This window comes from Canis lupus, chromosome 21, assembly GCF_011100685.1.
Source record: "Canis lupus familiaris isolate Mischka breed German Shepherd chromosome 21, alternate assembly UU_Cfam_GSD_1.0, whole genome shotgun sequence".
Lineage (NCBI taxonomy): Eukaryota > Metazoa > Chordata > Mammalia > Carnivora > Canidae > Canis > Canis lupus.
In genome coordinates this window covers 2,945,250-2,964,266 of record NC_049242.1, presented here as the reverse complement: position 1 = coordinate 2,964,266, position 19,017 = coordinate 2,945,250, and the positions used below count along the sequence as shown (strand labels likewise).

The following is a 19,017-nucleotide window of genomic DNA, read 5'->3' as shown; positions in this document are numbered from 1 at the left end:
CCTAGAGCAGAACAAACTTAAAATGCAGAAATTCATTTATGTCACTTCTGAAGCATATACTTCAATAAGCAGAAAAGTAAAAAAATCTTTATCAAAAGGAAATTTTGAGAAGTAAGACAAAGAGTTGCATGGAATGGTAAACACGTGGATTAATCCTCAAGAGTAACTGACCATATAACATAATAATTATAACTGTATCAATTATAATACTATATTATTTTATATTATTACTATTACTTATTTGTTGTTACCTAACTCATCATTGCAAACTTTAGCAAGCTAAAGTACAGTAAAGATTTGTTGTTTTTTATAATGTTCTGTGTCAGGAATTTTAGGGTGGTTCATTTGGGCATCTCTAACTCAAGTTCTCTCATGAGGTTGCAGTTCGATGCTTGGGGGGCTATATCTTAGGAAGGATTTGTTTCCAAGATGTTTTATTCAGATTGTTGGCATATTTGTTCCTATCCAGTGGGCCCCTCCACTGTGCTGCTTGATAGCACATAGATGGCAGCTGGCTACTCCAACAGTAAGGAATTCAGAAACCAAGGCAGAGTATGCAATGCCTTTTATAACCCAGGCTTGGAAATCAGACACAATCAAATCTATTGTTTCCTATTTGCTACAAGACTACAATAAAATTCTTAAAATTGGTGAAAAATACTGTTTTATGAACATTCAAGACTATGAAGATGTCAGTCTTTCCCAATTCACTAAAACTTCTCACTTGGGTCTTGTGTGTATTTTGAATAGTAATGTGAAATGCATCCAAGAGTAAAGAATATCTGAGAGATCCTTGGAGAAATAGAATGTGTGTGAAAAATTATCCTAACGTATCAATTACATCAAAAGAAACACTGTGGAATCTATAAATCATCCAATGAAACTTATAAGGACAGAGCTGATAAACCCACTCATACATGAAAACTTGAGCCACATCAGAGTTGGTTCTGGAGACTAGTGGGGAGATGATGGACTTTTCAACAAATGAAAGAATAAGAATGAAATCCTTTCAATCAATCAATCCATCCATCCATCCATCCACCCTTGCTTAACACAAAAGATTGATTACAGGATGAATAAGGATTTACATGTGAAAGACAAATAACTAAAAGTTTTTAAATTATAGTATAGGAAAATATCTTTATTAACTTTGTGTAAAGTAGTTCTTAAACTCTAAAGAGTGGAAAATATTAAAAAGAAATAAATAATTACATGGAGATTAACAACATCAAAATGTATAGTGATTGTTCCTCAGAGGCTACCATAAAGAAAGGAAGAGTAGAAAGCACAAACTGGAAGCTTGACACTAATATAAGTGACAAGCTATTAATACCCAAAATATATTTTAAAACATTACAATTAATAAGAAAATAGCAACTCAATAGTAAAATGGATAAAATATTTCATGGCATAACAGAATAAAAATAGAAAATGCCAGCAAATGTATGAGAAAACCTCAGCCTTGCTAGAATAAAATGGAGATGCTAAGGAGAAATTACAATAAAACATAATTGAACATATGTAATTTACTTATAAGAAAGTATGTTGCTACAACTTTAAATAGCTAATTTTATCTGGTTAAGTTGAAAATATTAATACTTGGCAACTGAATTTAAGAGAGAAACTTTCTAGAAAAGAAAGTTTAGTGCATGTGTACATGAGATAGGATGTTAATAGAGGGATTTAGGTAATAGAAAAAAATCCCAATGTAACAAAAGTGATCATCTCAATATACTGGATATGTAAAATATAGTACATTCATACAATGGATATTATGCTACAATCTGAATTATAGCTATGTGCATCAACCTAGCTATGTCTGGCAAAGATAATGCTTAATAAAAAATGAATATCAGAAACATAAAAGGGATAAATGGATACATGCATATATGGTAAAATTGATAATAAAAACAAGAAAACTATAAAATAACATTTCATAAGGTTGTCACTTCAACGATAGGAGTCAGAGGTATGAGACTAAGTCAGGGCAAATGAGAAATTTTAGGGCTATAATTTTTCCACATTCTAAATTTCCAGTTTAATTCATTGGGTATTTGTGTTGTTGTTTTGTGTGTGTGTGTGTGTGTGTGTGTGTGTGTGTGTGTGTGATTTTGCTTTATTGCTTACCTATACACACAGAGACACATATGCATATACACATACATATATGTAATCTGCCATATAGTAAAGGTCTAGTAATAATAAACACAGTTTAATATACGAAACATAAAATAATGATGCTGCTGCTCATTCTTTTCCTTGAATACTTTGTCCTGCAATCTCGTTTATGGTGACATGATGGCAGAATCAATATTGAGATAGTTGTGGGTTAGATTCTATGCTCTGCCATTTACATGAACATAAACAGTAGCTAGATCTCTCTGACTTTCAAAATCTCTAGCAAATGGGTCTAAATTAACCTACTTTGCACTTGATCCATATTTGAATTATTACACTGAATCCTTGTCTATTATGTTATTTGAGTTTTTCCTAGATTAAATGTTAAATGCTCAAAAGTACTGTAAATTTAATAATCATTGTAGTTTCATAGCAAATGGCAGTGTATTACACATAAATGATAGTTTGCTTTTGTTGAATGAATGAATGGGTACATAAGTAAAAGAATACATAGAGTTTAGTAAAAATATAGGCAGTGAATAAGTTCCTCCAGAGGTTGATGAGGAAGAAAAGAATCAAGTTAAGAAACTTTAAATATCAGATATATGTAAAGAATAAAATTCAATAATTAAATATCATTAGTTAACCTATCACAAAAAATATTTTCAAAAGGACAGTGGCACACACACACACAAGATCCCATAAAGACAGCACACTCTATCTAGGCTGTTTAGAAGTTGTTTATTGTTATTAAGTCACAGTCATATTTTATCAGCTTGTCTGTTGTAAATCTGTTTCATAAGAGTAAGTCTCCTCTTTTTTCTTTGGGCAGTGTAAAAGTTCAATTACTGAATGTGATAAATTCAAAAAAATCCCTAGGCTAGTGTTTTTCTAACATGTACCTCAAAATCAAGTGTGGTACCAGATCAAATACAAATTCCTCAGCTATGTGAGATAGGTAATGAACCTGAATTTGCTGCTAGATTCCTAGCACTTACATTTTTAACAAGTCCCACATTCTAATGATGAGTTATATTTTTGGTGAATTCAACAAGATGCCAGTACTCAATTTTTTTTTAATATGAAGCTTAACCTATTTCTCAGCTTTTAACTATAAACATCTGTATCAAAATTGTTAAGGAACACCAAGGAAATAATGTTCACATCTCCCTCATCCTCAAATATCTGAGACTTTGAAGGTCTTTACTTACCCTTGTATTTTCCACTGTTTTATTATTTTTTATAACTTGGAGGAGTTGAAAGTTGAACTTAGACTCATAGCTATGTGTACAATGAATGGACAGATATATAAGGCCTAAATAAATTATACCATTATTTTATATTTAACAAATTATAAGAATAATTATTCTTCATTCCATTTCATTCCTATCTGCATAGATTCATGGAAGTAAAATGATTTCTATTTCTATTATCAACTATTTTACTCCTTTAATAAACAGGCCGTGTGCTATTGGAATGTCACAGAAAAAGTAGATTAGCAAGACTTTAAACTTCAGGAAAAAACAGATTCATTTTGTGTCAGTCATACAAAGGAGAACAAGAACATTGGAGTAATGTTCAAGAATTATTATAGAAGCAAATGTCTACTAGTGATATTATTTAATATTCTTTTACTATTGCCCTTCCTGCCATTGGTTGGGCTCCATGCTCAGGGGGGAGCCTGGTTCTCACTCTCCCTCTGCCTGCCACTCAGCCTAGTTGTCAAGTAAATAAAATCTTTAAGAAAAATATTCTCTTACTATTGAAAAGTAGTTACTGAAACAAATTAGTGAAAAAATAGACAAATATGTTAATATGCAACTTTGCAGAGTTTTTGTCTAATGTTCTATAATTGTTTTATGAAAATTATATTATTTGAACATTTTCTAGTAGCATAGGCAGATAAATAATAAAAATGATAAAAAAGTAATATTAGGTTACTGGATGGGTATATTAGATCATGTCACTATTAAAAATATCAACAACAAAAATAGGTAAAACAACAACCACAATAAAACCTTCCTAAACTATATAGTTTCCTTAAACGACTGATTCTGTATCCTAGAAAAATGAAAATAATGGTAAGAATCAATGAGAGGTTAGAGAAGCCAAAATCAATGAAGAAATAATTTGTTGTTTTAGGGCCCAAGACACTAATTATGATTATGGTAAGAACAATTCCCATTTACTGAAAATTATTTGAACCTAGGTTCTCTGTTTAATGTCATTGACATGTATATTAGTTGACTTGAAAATCAGAGTCAGTTGAAGAAAAAGCAGCAACTTAATTACAAAGCTTCCATCACTGATGCATCCTAATCTCAGATAATCAGAACAGTAAATTCTGATTAAAATTTCCCCTTGCTTCACCTCAGTGTGTCTATGTTGAAGATGAAAACCTCATCTGTCTCATGTTGATTTTAGAATAAATTGTCTTAGACATATGGTCACCACTGTTACCGCTTCAGTATGAAAGAAATGAAAGGTATTATAAAGCCATGTAAAAATAAAGTCAAAGTAAACAGTTGATTATTTCTCTGTGCAGTTAAATCAATTTGAATTATTTATGGTTCAAAACCCATTTTGGGCCTGATCCACCTAAATGGTTTCTGAATGGAAATTATCTTTTTGTCTAACAGCCTAAAGAAGAATCCATGTTAATCTCAGTAGCTAATGTTCAGTTATTCACTTCATTTTAGCTTTAAATACCTCATATGTTTTGCAGCCATCTCTGCTTCTTGATCTTATCAAAAACAAAAGTCTTCCTTGAGCCACTCATAAAGAGGTTCCAGTTAAAAGTCTTAAACGAAATTCTCATGAATCTATTTTGTTTCCAGATTCTCCATTCCATAATGAAAGCAGAGTTTTGTCATAGGCTAAATATGGAAACAGAAGATATTTCATTAGATAGCATGAAAGGCCGTACTTGTACCAAGTTTACAGCAAGCCTTTATACACCTTATTTTGTAAACAATATACCCAATACCACAAGTCTTGAACATTTATGTTAAATTTAATAATTTAATTCCCTCACTTTAAACTACTAATGAGTAACATTTTTGGGATAAAATACTAATCATTGGGATTTATGATTCAATGTATTTCCATAGAAATAGTAGATAAGAGATGTAGCGCCAATTTTAAATTACAGTAACCATAAGAATAATGAGGAAAAAAGTGGAGCATAAAATAACAAGTATGCTTAGGAAAGACAGTAAATATGGAGCAGAGAACTTGTGCAACACTGCTAAAAAGATGTGATTTTTTTCCATGTATAACAAAAGCCAAAATTTTTAAAGTAAAAGCCAAATTATTTAAGGAATTTATTTTTATGGATTTTTAAGTAATGGCTTTTGTATGGATGCTTCACAATTTGTTTATTTCTTCTCCTTGTGAGGAGCATTGATGATTTATTTGCCTTCTGCTCCCATAACCGCATCCATAAAAAACGTATTAAATTACACTGTAATAGTCGCCTCCTGACCAGGAAGCACACTTGGTCTTTCATTCTCCAGCTCCTGTTCCTGCTTCTAGTTAAATCTTTCTCCAGTGTCACTTTGGTCTCCTGGACTCAACACAATACCTGTGAATTCTGGAGGTGTGAGCATTGTGGATTTACCTCATCATTCTCTTTGGTCTATAACTCAGGCCAAGTTTAACCATTTCTTGTAAACTTAGGAGATCAGTGCAGTTTCATTTCTCTTTCTTAATGTTTTTCTTAGCATTCTTCAAAGATTTCTATCAAGCAATTATCATACTGTTCATAGTCATTGATTTGTATTTCTGTCTCTCTCTCCTATGTTTCTGGGGCTGATAACAAGTAATATTTTTCTTTATTTAGCACTTTGCTTGTCACATAATTGGGTAGTCCTGAATGAGTATAGAATGCATGTTTAGTTGATAAATATGAAAAAACTCTGTAAATGTTATGAGCAAAACAAGAATTGCTGTCATGTTGGAAAATGTATTATCTTAGATTCTTGTTTTATTCTACAAGTTTATCTTCAACTTCTAATATTGTTGAATATTACAGTTAGCTTATGATATGCACCACCTCCCCCAAACAAACAAACAAAATAAAGCTAAGGTCATTAATTAATCAACTACTTATAAATTCTAATTACATTCCCCATTAGCCACTAAGCAATTTCCTGAAACCTAAAAGAAGAAGACAGGACTAGATACTATTATCTCCATTTGATAGGTAAAGAAAATAAATATGGAATATTAATAAACTAAAAGTTTGAAATAAAAATGAAAGATTCTCTTTAGTTTACATCTTTTCTTATTGATAATTGACTCTTATCCTGCATTTGAAAAAAGGTGATATATTCCAATATTACAATCTTACAACCTAAGATCCTGAGATGTTGTTGGATCAGAACAGCAGAACAACAAAGCTAAGCTCACATTTCAATCTCTGTTTTCCTGAAAACTGAGAGAAATTTGTCTAAGGATTAAAAAAAGGGGGAGGATACTTATTTTCAAAACCCTCCAGGAGAGAAGATAAATTTGAAGTCAAAGAAATAAAAACAAAACTTTAAGGAGACGAGGGTTTATTCATTCCTTGCAATTAGATTTACTTCATGAAATGATACAGTAAAAATAACTTTTTTTAGCATACTGACAGTGATCTATGCTGTGAATGAAAGAAGTTTCCTTTCTTTCCAGGATACAATTTATTTTCTAGCTTAGCATTAAGTCTTCTTTAACTTCAGTAGTTCAGCTAGATATATTTTGATTATGTATAGTGCAAAATATTTCTTCAGTATTAATCACACATATATTTTTACACCTAGTTGTTACCTATCTCTTTTTTAATCTCTTGCCTGGCTATAGAAGGAAAGGAGGAAGAGAGGAAGGAAAAAAGGAAAAAAAAAACCATATGCAATTGCATTTATTCAAAATGTGAAAATAATTCAACAAGTATCTACAAAGTCTGGAGAATCTATATAAATTATTTTCTCTTTAGGCCAAATATAGTATAACTAGTAAAATATTGGAGACATTCAAATAATTTTTGTCTTCATCCCAATAGTATGTTTCTATTGTGCATTGCTAAATGCATACATTAAAATGACACATGTTGTTTATGACAGAAAAGAATACATGGGATATTTTAATTGCTACAGTGCAGTAATCCTGTGTCACTCTCCAGTATTAATTAACCATGAACTAACTAACACAATATCGGTGTTAGTTTCCAGTACTAATTAACCATGAACCATAAATTTCAAGTACTAATTTCAGTACTAATCAACCATGAATTTTCAACATTGTAATCTCTGGAGAACAAAATGATTATTTTTAATAAAGATAATCCTGATGCTTCACATGCCATGCTGCTAGTAGAAATAAGAAATTAGTATAACTTGACTTTCTGTCAGCAATCACCAAAATAGAAATTATTAGAAATTTTAAAGCCCATTCAAAAATTAGTTGCAAGAACAGATTCTCTAATTATTTTCCTTTCTTTCATTAATCAATTCTCTGTACAGCAAAACTAATCTAAAAATGGATAGTTTAAATCTCATTCTGTACTTTAAGCCTAATGATTTTATCTAATGTTGAGAATCCCACCTGAATTGCCAATGAAAATTACCTGTGTTCTTACTTAAATTTTATTTGCAGGGGATGAACTGACAGCACAACAAAAATGAAACTGTGATTGTAAAATTAATGAATACAGATCACTTATTTCTTCTTAATACACCAACATAGTTGTTGCACATCACATAATAGTTTTATATGTACATTATAGAAAATGCTTAGCATACAGTTCATTTGCCATTATAAGCACTAGGGGAAGGCTTGGATGACAGGCAATTCACAAATACAATATTCTATACTAATTGAACTAGGATGAAATAGAACAGTAATCAGAAGTGATTTCACATTCTGCTAGCTTTATGAGTTGAAAATAGTATCTTCTCCCAAGGGGGATATATTGTGACAGTCTTAAACCAACAAGACCTATATTATTACTCCATGTCTCATGAGAAAGAAAAGGTCTAACACCACGGCTTTTATAATCAAATAAAAATACCTGGGAAGAAAGAAATTATTGAAATGAAAGAGGCTACCATGGCAAAAAGAGGATTTCATCTCTTTTTTTATTATAACTTCTTCTTTTCTCTTTTAAACTGATAAACATTTTTCTTTTGATAGTTTTCTCCTGGTCTCTTGCCCCTATTCTTTTCCTCTGGACAGATATTTCTTGACAAATCTCTCACATAAGTTCAAAAAGTACTCCATAGTTTTTAGTGGATTGTAACATTGACATTGAATCCTTTTCTTCATGTTGTGCACCATAATATACACTTTGGGAATGCTAAAATATATTTTTTATTTTTTTTTTAAATATATTTTTTAAAGGAGCATCTATACATGATTGACAATGTCTTTACTAAACACTTTACAAACTTTATGAAACTAAAAGCAGCCTTTTTTTTTAAGAAGTAGTAAATTCTGATTACTAATTACATTCCCTCATCTTCAATAGAGACTGCTTTCTGATGAAGGCATATGCCCTTTTTTATGCTTTTAAAAACTAGTAAAGTTAAATACAGTTTAACTAATTAAAGTTATATATAGGAACAGGAGCTGGAGAATGAAAGACCAAGTTAAAGGGCTGTTCTAATTTTCTGAATAACATACATTAAAGGAGTGAAATCTGGAAGTTTCATCTCATTTAATAAAAAGATATAAAAATTACATTTTGAGAATATTTTAGTCTCTAAACAATTCACTTTTTTCTCATTGTCATGCAATACAATTAGCTATTTTTATTTTTAAAAATATTTTATTTATTTATTTATTCATGAGATACATAAAGAGAGAGGTAGAGATATGGGCAGGGGAAATAAGCAGGCTCCTTGTGGGGATCCTGATGCAGGACTCGATCCAGGACCCCAGGATCACAACCAAAGCCAAAGGCAGATGCTCCACCACTGAGTCACCCAGGCATCCCTCCAATTAGCTATTTTTAATAATGAACTTAGATTAAATAAAAGTGAAAAATTGTGCTTGTTATTTCTAACATTTTCATATAGTACCAAATATTCAATTTTTTAAAAGATAATGTGAACTTAAAATTTCCAGTTGATTATTTCATGTTAACTTATTTCTGGGCATCTGTCATACCTGGATTTATTACCTCCTCAACTGCATATAGATACAAAAGGATCAGTGAAATAAACTGAAACTTTTCATGACAAATGTAGAAAACAAAAGGAGGTATGTTACTATAATATGAAGTGTCTATACATCAAGTATTCAAACATTACTTTCCACTAGAAATACAACATATAATTACTTTAAGTATAGGACATGAGATACAAATGAGAATTACCTAGTTATTAAGTAGTTAAACTGTGTGAAATGTGTTATTTCAGAGTACACAATTTGATATGATTTGTGGCATATGTTCAGAGATAAGATATAACATAGTTTTACTAAACAGGTGAACTGAAATCTAAGCACTGAAAAAATTTTAAATGTTAGCAAGAGAAATAACAGAATTAAGCAGTGGATTCCACTATTCGTTGTAGCCATAGTTATGTCCTAGAATACTAAAAAGTAGATACATGCTACCACATGTAAAAGCTTCATGAGTGGTAAATTTCCTGCCATCACAGTACTTGTAATCTATGGGTTAAACAAACATTAAAAAGCAATTATATGAATAAATAAATTATATATGCACACAGATTTCTCTAATAAAAGAGATGTGTGTGGTGACATGAAATATAACAAGAAGGATTCATTTAGATTAGAGACTTTCAGTGGAAGTGACATTTAAGCTCACACTCAAAGATAAGCAGAAAGGAAAGGAAAAGATAAAAGAAAATGAAATTTTCTACTACAGGAAAAATTTAACACTTCTCAGGAGCTAAAATTGGACTTTGTGGCTGAAGCTGAAGGAAAAAGCATTTTGAAATGTAGTACAAAGTGAGGATGGAAAAAGGAGCAGCAACCTCTCAGAGAGGCCTTGTAGGTCACTATGGTGAGAGTGTGGAGTTTGGTCTCTATGGGAGTTTCCCATTGTCTTCAAGATTAATCAGTTCTGTTTTTCAACTTCTTCATTTGTTAAACAAATCCAGCTTGAGACCACTTACCTTAGTTTTGTATTAAAATCTTTGAACTTTTAAGTAGTTAATTTATAGAATAATAGATGTGCTATTTGTTACAGTATTAAAATTGTTTAAAATGTTTAAGAAAGGGGGCTTGGTGGTTTGAGTGTCTGTCTTTGGCTCAGGCCATGGTCCCAGGGTCCTGGGATCCAGTCCAGCATCAGGATCCCTGCAAGGAGCTTGCTTCTAGTTGTGAATAAAACTCATGAATAAATAAAAACAATCTTATAAATAAATAAATAAATAGATGATAGATAGATGATAGATAGATGATAGATAGATAGATAGATAATAGATATATGATGATAGATAGATAGATAGATAGATAGATAGATAGATAGATAGATGATAGATAGATAGATGATAGATAGATAAAATGTTTAAGAAGAGATTGTTTAAGGAGACTTCCTAAGACAAACTTCAAATTAGAAATCAAAACTCTGGTGGCAGAAGGATTTTTTTTTTTTTCTAAACTGGTAATACTCTAGTGGTAATGTCATGGGAGAGAGCTACACATGAAATGGATTATAATATTTACAATGGATTAAATGGCATAATGAATGTATATTACTCAAAATGCACTACCTTATATTTGATAAAATACATCTAACATAGTTAAATGCTACGTGTACTTCATGAATGAATAAATTTTCTATCTGTACTACAGACCTTCTCAGACTTGATTTGATTATCCATAAAGCCAAAAGATGCACCATGGTAAGACTAGTAAAGTAATTAAATAATACTTTTGTTGGAGTGCAATATGCAGACTTTTTTGGAGAACACTTTCAATCTAACATTAATTGCAAAACAAACACATAGAAAGATAGCATAACTGAAGGATAACTTAAAAGATGGCAAAGATCTTGGATTCTTTTTTTTAAGATTTTATTTTTATTTATTTATGAGAGACACAGAAAGAGAGGCAGAGACATAGGCAGAGGGAGAAGGAGGCTTTCTGCGGGAAGCCTAATGTGGGACTTGATCCCAGAACCCTGGGATCATGACCTGAGCCAAAGGCAGATGCTAAACTGCTGAGCCACCAAGGCTTCCAAAGATCTTGGATTCTTATCACATTTCAGATAATAACCAACTTTATAAGCTGAGCAAGTTATATAACTTCTCCTGGATCCTTACAGTATTAGACAATTTAAATGTTGGACAAATACAAATATATACTTACTTACACAATTTATTAAGATAGCTATAAATATCAGAACCATATTGTAGTAAATATTAGCCAATGAAATCTTGAGAACATTAATTTTAAATTCAAACTCATTTAATCGAATGCAGTGCTAATCAAATATACTGGATTTGAGTTGTTGTTATTATTTTGAATAAAACTAAGCAGCCATGCAGATTAATTTTATCCATAAGACACAAACATTATCATAAAATTGAGTATGCTATTAAGTGAATAGAGTTTTAAAGAAAATTTTACAATATAGAACATAATGTTATATTTTATTCCATGATTGTTTCTACATTAGGAAATAATGTTACTTTGTATTTACTCTTTTTAAGATTCTGTAGGATTATAAAACTTATTTATCCTCACATAAATAGATATTTCAAATAAATCCAGGCATATTTTGTGATATTATTTATTAAGTATATTGAACATGTTATATGTTGAATATTAATTTCCAAAAACAGAGTTATTTTGTTTGCCAAGCTTCATAAAATAAATAAAAACCTATACAAAAATCTCTTCATGTATAACAACAAAACATAACCATTTGGGTGAAAATGAGCAATCGGCTTTAATTAAGACTATTGGCCATTCAAAATAATCAATTTAATAACCTATTGTGCTTATTGGTAACAAACATTTTCTGAATTTACATATAATTTCTGAGTTGAATGAGGAATCCAATTAATGCATATAAAAATTTCAACATGAGAAGACTTGGCAGCAATAGACATCCAGAATATCCATTTGCTATGTTGATTTAAACAATGGCAGTATTGTATAACATTAAATGAAAACATGAAAGTAATAACTATTTTGTTTCTACATATTCTGAGAATACAAGAGACCATTTATTCATATTGTTTTATTTTGTTTTAATCTTTATTGAGGCTCTCAGAACATCAATAACTTAGAAAAAACTGCTTTGGACACAAAAATACAAGTCAGCATATATTTTACCATATCTCTACATACTCAACACACATGTTATCAGTTATAAAAACAGATATAATTGATGCAATTTGCTACTAATAGATAGTAACCATAATATGTGTGTATGGTAAAATATACTAAAGACAGTTTATTTTTAACCCTAAATATAGGTAAAGGTATTTTGTTTTTATTTATGTTTATTTTTACTGTTTTTAATTTTAATTCCAGTATAGTTAACATAAAGTGTTATACTAGTTTCAGGTGTACAATATAGTGATTTAACAGTTCTATAATCCATTTTTAGTGTTCATCATGATAAGCATGCTCTTAATCCCGCTCACCTATTTCACCCACCCTCCACCAATAACTTCATTTATGCTTTGTTTAAAACAAGTACCCTCATTTAACATTATTATTATTATTTTCAACAAGAACATGCTTTAGGGAAGCCTGGGAGGCTCAGCGGTTGAGCATCTTCCTTTGGCTTAGGGTGTGATCCTAGATTTCTGAGATCAAGTTCCACATCCGGCTCCCAGCATGGAGCCTGCTTCTCCCTCTGCCTGTATCTCTGCATCTCTCTCTTTCTGTCTCTCATGAATAAATAAATAAAATATTTTTTTTAAAAAAGAACATGTTTTATTTGAAGCATGCTTCAGAATATATGGTTCTAAAAGATATAAATAAAACATTAAGAAAAACAGAATACACATTTTCTTTAAGTACATACAGAATTCCCTGGTTAAATCACATAATGAAGCATAACAAATATTACAAATGTAAGAAGACTGAAATTATGATAAGTATATTTTCCAAACACAATGGTACAAAACTAAAGAATGACAATGAAACATAGCAGGGAAATCTAATACATAAATATTAAACAAAACACTACCTCACAAGAAATGAGCTAAATAAGAAATCAAACAGCAGACCAAGATATGTCTCAAAAGAAAAAGAATTATAGACCAATATCCTTCATGAACACGGATGCAAAAATTCTCACCAAGATACTAGGCAATAGGATCCAACAATACATTAAGAGGATTATTCACCATGACCAAGTGGGATTTATCCCCGGGATACAAGGTTGGTTCAAGACTCAGAAAACAATCAGTGTGATTCATCACATCAACAAAAGAAAAAAACAAGAACCATAGGATCCTCTCAATAGATGCAGAGAAAGCATTTGACAAAATACAGTAACCATTCCTGATTTAAACTCTTCAGAGTGTAGGGATAGAGGCAACATTCCTCGACATCTTAAAAGCCATCTATGAAAAGCCCACAGCAAATATCATTCTCAATGGGAAAACACTGGGAGCCTTTCCCCTAAGATCAGGAACAAGACAGGGATGTCCACTCTCACCACTGCTATTCAACATAGTACTGGAAGTCCTAGCCTCAGCAATCAGACAACAAAAAGAAATAAGAGGCATTCAAATTGGCAAAGAAGAAGTCAAACTCTCCCTCTTTACAGATGACATAATACTGTACATAGAAACCGAAAAGACTCCACCCCAAGATTGCTAGAACTCATACAGCAATTCAGCCATGTGGCAGGATACAAAATCAACTTCCAGAAATCAGTGGCATTTCTATACACTAACAGTGAGACTGAAGAAAGAGAAATTAAGGAGCCAATCCCATTTACAATTGGACCCAAAACATAAGATACTTAAGAATAAACCTAACCAAAGATGTAGAGGATCTATACCCTAAAAGCTACAGAACACTACTGAAAGAAATTGAAGAAGACACAAACTGATGGAAAAATATTCCATGCTCATGGATTGGAAGAATAATTATTGTGAAAAAGTCTATGCTACCCTGGGCATTGTACACATTTACTGCAATCCTTATCAACATACCATGGATTTTCTTCACAGAGTTGGAACAAATATCTTAAGATTCATATGGAATCAGAAAATAACTCTAATAGCCATGGGAATATTGAAAAAGAAAATCAATTTGGGGGGCATCACAATGCCAGATTTCAAGTTGTACTACAAAGCTGTGATCATCAAGACAGTGTGATACCTGCACAAAAACAGACACATAGATCAACGGAACAAAATAAAGAACCCAGAAATGGGTCCTCAACTCTATGGTCAACTAATATTTGACAAAGCAGGAAGGACTATCCACTGAAAAAGGACAGTCTCTTCAGGAAATGGTGCTGGGAAAATTGGACAGTCACATGCAGAAGAATGAAACTAGACCATTCTTTTACACCATACACCAAGACAAACTCAAAATGGATGAAAGATCTAAATGTGAGACAAGAATCCATCAAAATCCTAGAGGAGAACACAGGCAACACCATTTTTGAGCTTGGCCATAATAACTTCTTGCAAGATACATCTATGAAGGCAAGGGAAACAAAAGCAAAAATGAACTATTGGGCTTAATCAGGATAAAAAGCTTCTGCGCAGCACAGGAAGCAGGCAACAAAACTGAAAGACAACCTACAGAATGGGAGAAGATATTTGCAAATGACATATCATATAAAGGGCTAGTATCCGAGATCTGTAAGAACTTATCAAACTCAACACCCAAGAAACAAACAATCCAATCATGAAATGGGCAGGTGACATGAACAAAAATTTCTCCAAAGAAGACATACACCTGGCCAACAAGCACATGAGAAAATGCTCGGCATCACTTGCCATCAGGGAAATTCAAGTCAAAACCACAATGAGATCCCACCTCACACCAGTGAGAATGGGGGAAATTAACAAGGCAGGAAACAACAAATGTGGGAGAGGATGTGGAAAAAGGGGAACCCTCTTGCACTGTTGGTGGGAATATGAACTGGTGCAGCCACTCTGGAAAACTGCGTGGAGGCTCCTCAAAAAGTTAAAAATAGAGCTACGCTAGGACCCAGCAATTGCACTATTTGGTACTTACCCCAAAGATACAGATGGAGTGAAACGCCGGGACACTTGCCCCTCAATGTTCACAGCAGCAATGTCCACAATAGCCAAACTGTGGGAGGAGCCTCGGTTTCCATTGACAGATGAATGGATAAAGATGATGTGGTCTATATATACAAAGGAATATTACTCAGCTATCAGAAAGAATGGATAGCAAACATTTGCTTTGAGGTGGATGGTATTGGAAGGATTATGCTGAGTGAAGTAAGCCAATCAGAAGGACAATCATCAGATGGTCTCACTCATACGGGGAATATAAGAAATAGTAAATGGGTTTATAGGGGAAAGGAGGGAAAATGAGTGGGAAAAATTAGACAGGGGGACAAACCATGAGAGACTCCTAACTCTGGGAAACAAACAAAGGGTTGTTGAAGGGGAGGTGGGTGGAGGTTGGGGTAACTGGGTGATGGGCAGTGAGGAGGGCACCTGGTGGGATGAACACTGGGTGATACTATATGTTGACAAATTTATTTTAAATTTAAAAAATGTAAAAAAAAGAAAAAAAGAAATTTGAATTAGGAATCAAAAATCTCCCAACACAGAAAAGCCCAAGAGCACATGGTTTCATTGGGGAATTCTAACAAACTTAAAATAAATAAATAAATAAATAAATAAATAAATAAATAAATAAATATAAATAAATAAATAAATAAATGACAATCTTAATCAAAGTCTTACAAATAATGGATAAAAAATAAATTTAAAATCATTCCAAAAGGCCAGTACTAACCTGATACCAAAGCAGGATAAAAACAAGAACAAAAAGAAAATAATAATGTCTAGTTTTTATGATATATGTATTGCAACTTTCTTTTGACAAACATTTGTGTGATAAAAGTTTCTCTACCCCTTTCAATCCACATGTGTCTTTAGGTCTAAAATGTCTCTCTTGTAGGCAGCATACAGACAGGTCTTCCATTGTTTTTTTGGTTGTGTGTTTATTCTGATATCCTGTATCTTTTGATTAGAGCATTTATTCCACTTATATTCAAAGTAATTATTGAGAGGTATGTATTTATTGTCATTTTATTACTTGTTTTGTCATTGTTTCTGGAGGTATTCTCTGATCCTTTCTTGTCTTTATCTCTTTTGCATTCAAAGAGGCCCCTTTAATGTCTTGCAGGGGGGACGCCTGGGTGGCTCAGTGGTTGAGCCTCTGCCTTTGGCCCAGGGCATGATCCTGGAGTCCTGGGATCGAGTCCCACATCAGGCTCCCTGTGAGGAGACTGTTTCTTCCTCTGCCTGTGTCTCTGCCTCTGTGTGTGTGTGTGTGTGTGTGTCTGATGAATAAATAAGTAAAATCTTTAAATATATATATTTATGTACATATTTATATATGATGTATATATATTCTTGCAGGGCTGATTTAGTGGTCATGAACTCCTTTAGCTTTTGGTTCTGGGAAACTCTTTACCTCTCCTTCTGTTCTTTTCTAGATAGAATATACTTGGCTGCATATTTTTTTTCCCTTCAGCACTTTGAATATATCATGCTACTCCCTTCTGGCTTCCCAAATTTCTGTTGAGGAATCTCCAACTAACATTATAGATTTTCTCTTTTAAGTTAAAGAGTTCTTTTGTCTTGCTGCTTTTAAGTTTTTCCTTTATCACTATACTTTGCAAATTTAATTACAATATGTGTTGGTGTTGCCATGCTTTTGTTGATTTTGATGTGAGTTCTCTATGTCTTCTTGATCTGGATGTCTATTTCCTTCTTCAGATTAGGGAAGCTTTCTGTTATTATTTCTTGATATAAATTTTCTACTCCCCTTTCTCTCTCTTCTTCCTCTGGCACTCCTATAATAAAAATGTTATTACATATGATGAAGTCATTGAGTTCCTTAAATCAATTCTCACGTTCTATAATTCTTTCTCTTTTTTTGTTCAGTTTATTTATTTATTTATTTATTGTTATTTGGTCTTCTATGTCACTAATTCTTACTTCTGCTTCTTCCAGTCCTCTCTTCATTGCATCAAGTCTGTTTCCAATCTCCTTTATTGCATTCTTCATCTCTGATTGATTCTTTTTAAACTCTTTTATCCCTGTGGTAAAGGTCTCTGATGTCTTCTATTCTTTTCTCAAGCTCAGTGAGTATCCTTATGATTTCTACTTTAAATTCTCCATCAGGCATGTTACTTACATATGTTTCACTTAGATCTCCGGCCATGGCCTTCCCTTATTCTTTCATTTGAGATAATTTCTACCATCTTGGCATTTTGTCTGAGTCTCTGCCTTCTTCTTTGTGTTAGAAAAGCCATTTATGTCTTCCTCTTCTGAAAGTAAAGGCCTTATGAAGAAGAGTTCATGTAGTACACAGGGTCTGGTGTTTTAGGGGTGTCTCCAGTGTGTGCTGCAAGCACTCTGCTGTTGTGTTTTGGGTGTTCTTCCTTCAGGCCAATTGTTTACAGAGGCTCTCCCTGCATGCTGTGGTCCGTGTTTGGTCCCTGGCCTGAATGTGATGAGTTTTAACTAGATATGCTCTAGCACCAATTCCACCAGAACTGAGGCCCTGCAGAACTCTGGGTTAGGAGACATGGCGTGGGCAGGGGTTTGTGCCAGCCAGTCTTCTGGGGGAAGGGGCTTGCCCTACTAGAGCTAAAACAAACTTGACAGAGAATGGAAGTCCATTCAGACCATGGGGATGGGGCTTAGAATAAATGGGTTAGGCAGCCAGTATCAGGGCTGAGCTGCTCCCCTCAGGTGATTCTGTTTATGTGGAGGTGCAGACAAGGGAAATGGCACCAACCAGCTTCTTTATTCACAGAGAGGTGTTTCCCTGAATGCTGCCTCTTAAGAAAGTTCTCCTAGAATAGGGAATAATCTCTCCACTGTGTGCCCCAGGTGTTTTTCAGATCACTGTCTCCATATTGTATGTCCCTGGGTTGTTTGTCTGCCTTCTCTCCAGGAGCCCTCCTGGATCAATCCCAGCCAAGCCTTCTGACTTTTAAAATCCTAGGCTTGAGGGACATGCTGTGGGGAGGGGCCCACACTGGTCTTCTGGGGAAAGGGCCTACCACTCTGGAACTGAGGCAAGCTTGACCAAGAAAAGCAGTCCTGCCAGAACAGAGGTGTGGGTCTTGGTATAAGCCAGTGTGGGTGTTGAACTGACTCCCACAGGTGCCTCTGTGTTTATGATGAGGGTAAGGGAGGGAAATGGCTTTGGTTCATTCCTCAGTTCCTGAAGATTCATCTCTGTGAATGTTGCCCCCCCAGGGAAGGTCTCCAAGACAAGCCAATAACCTCCCCTGAGTGCCTCGGACATTTCACTTTTCTCCAGACACAGTGTGGGTTGTTTGTCTGTGCTCCATCAAGAAGCAAGTCAGCACCCTCAGGGCTCTATCCCAGACAAGCCCACTGACCTTTACAACTGATGAAACTCTGCCCCTTTCATTTCCCAAGCCAATGACTTTAGGGAAATGTTCTCTTTGTGGGTTCCCCTGTGTGCTTCCTTCTTTCTTGTTCCTTCTCTGTGACCATGGCTCCCTCCCCTCCATGGCACCCATGATGTGTTTCTCCCTTAAACTATGTCTCCACACTTTCTAATTCTTCACTGTGAGCTCTTTTCTCCCTTCAGTTATAGAGTCTATTCTCCCAGACTTCAGGTCAATTTAGGGGGTATTTAGGATGATCTGATGGTTATCTAGTTGTGTTTGTGGGGCAAGAGGGGCCTAGGGTCCTCCTACTCTGCCACTTTCTTTGATTCTTC

The 19,017-nt window shown here is 33.6% G+C and overlaps 1 pseudogene; it reads right to left on the bottom strand.

The window, feature by feature from the left end:
• LOC100688359 overlaps positions 1-17,321 on the bottom strand; it is a 39,337-nt pseudogene extending 22,016 nt beyond the window's left edge.
• Between the last annotated feature and the right edge of the window lie 1,696 nt (positions 17,322-19,017).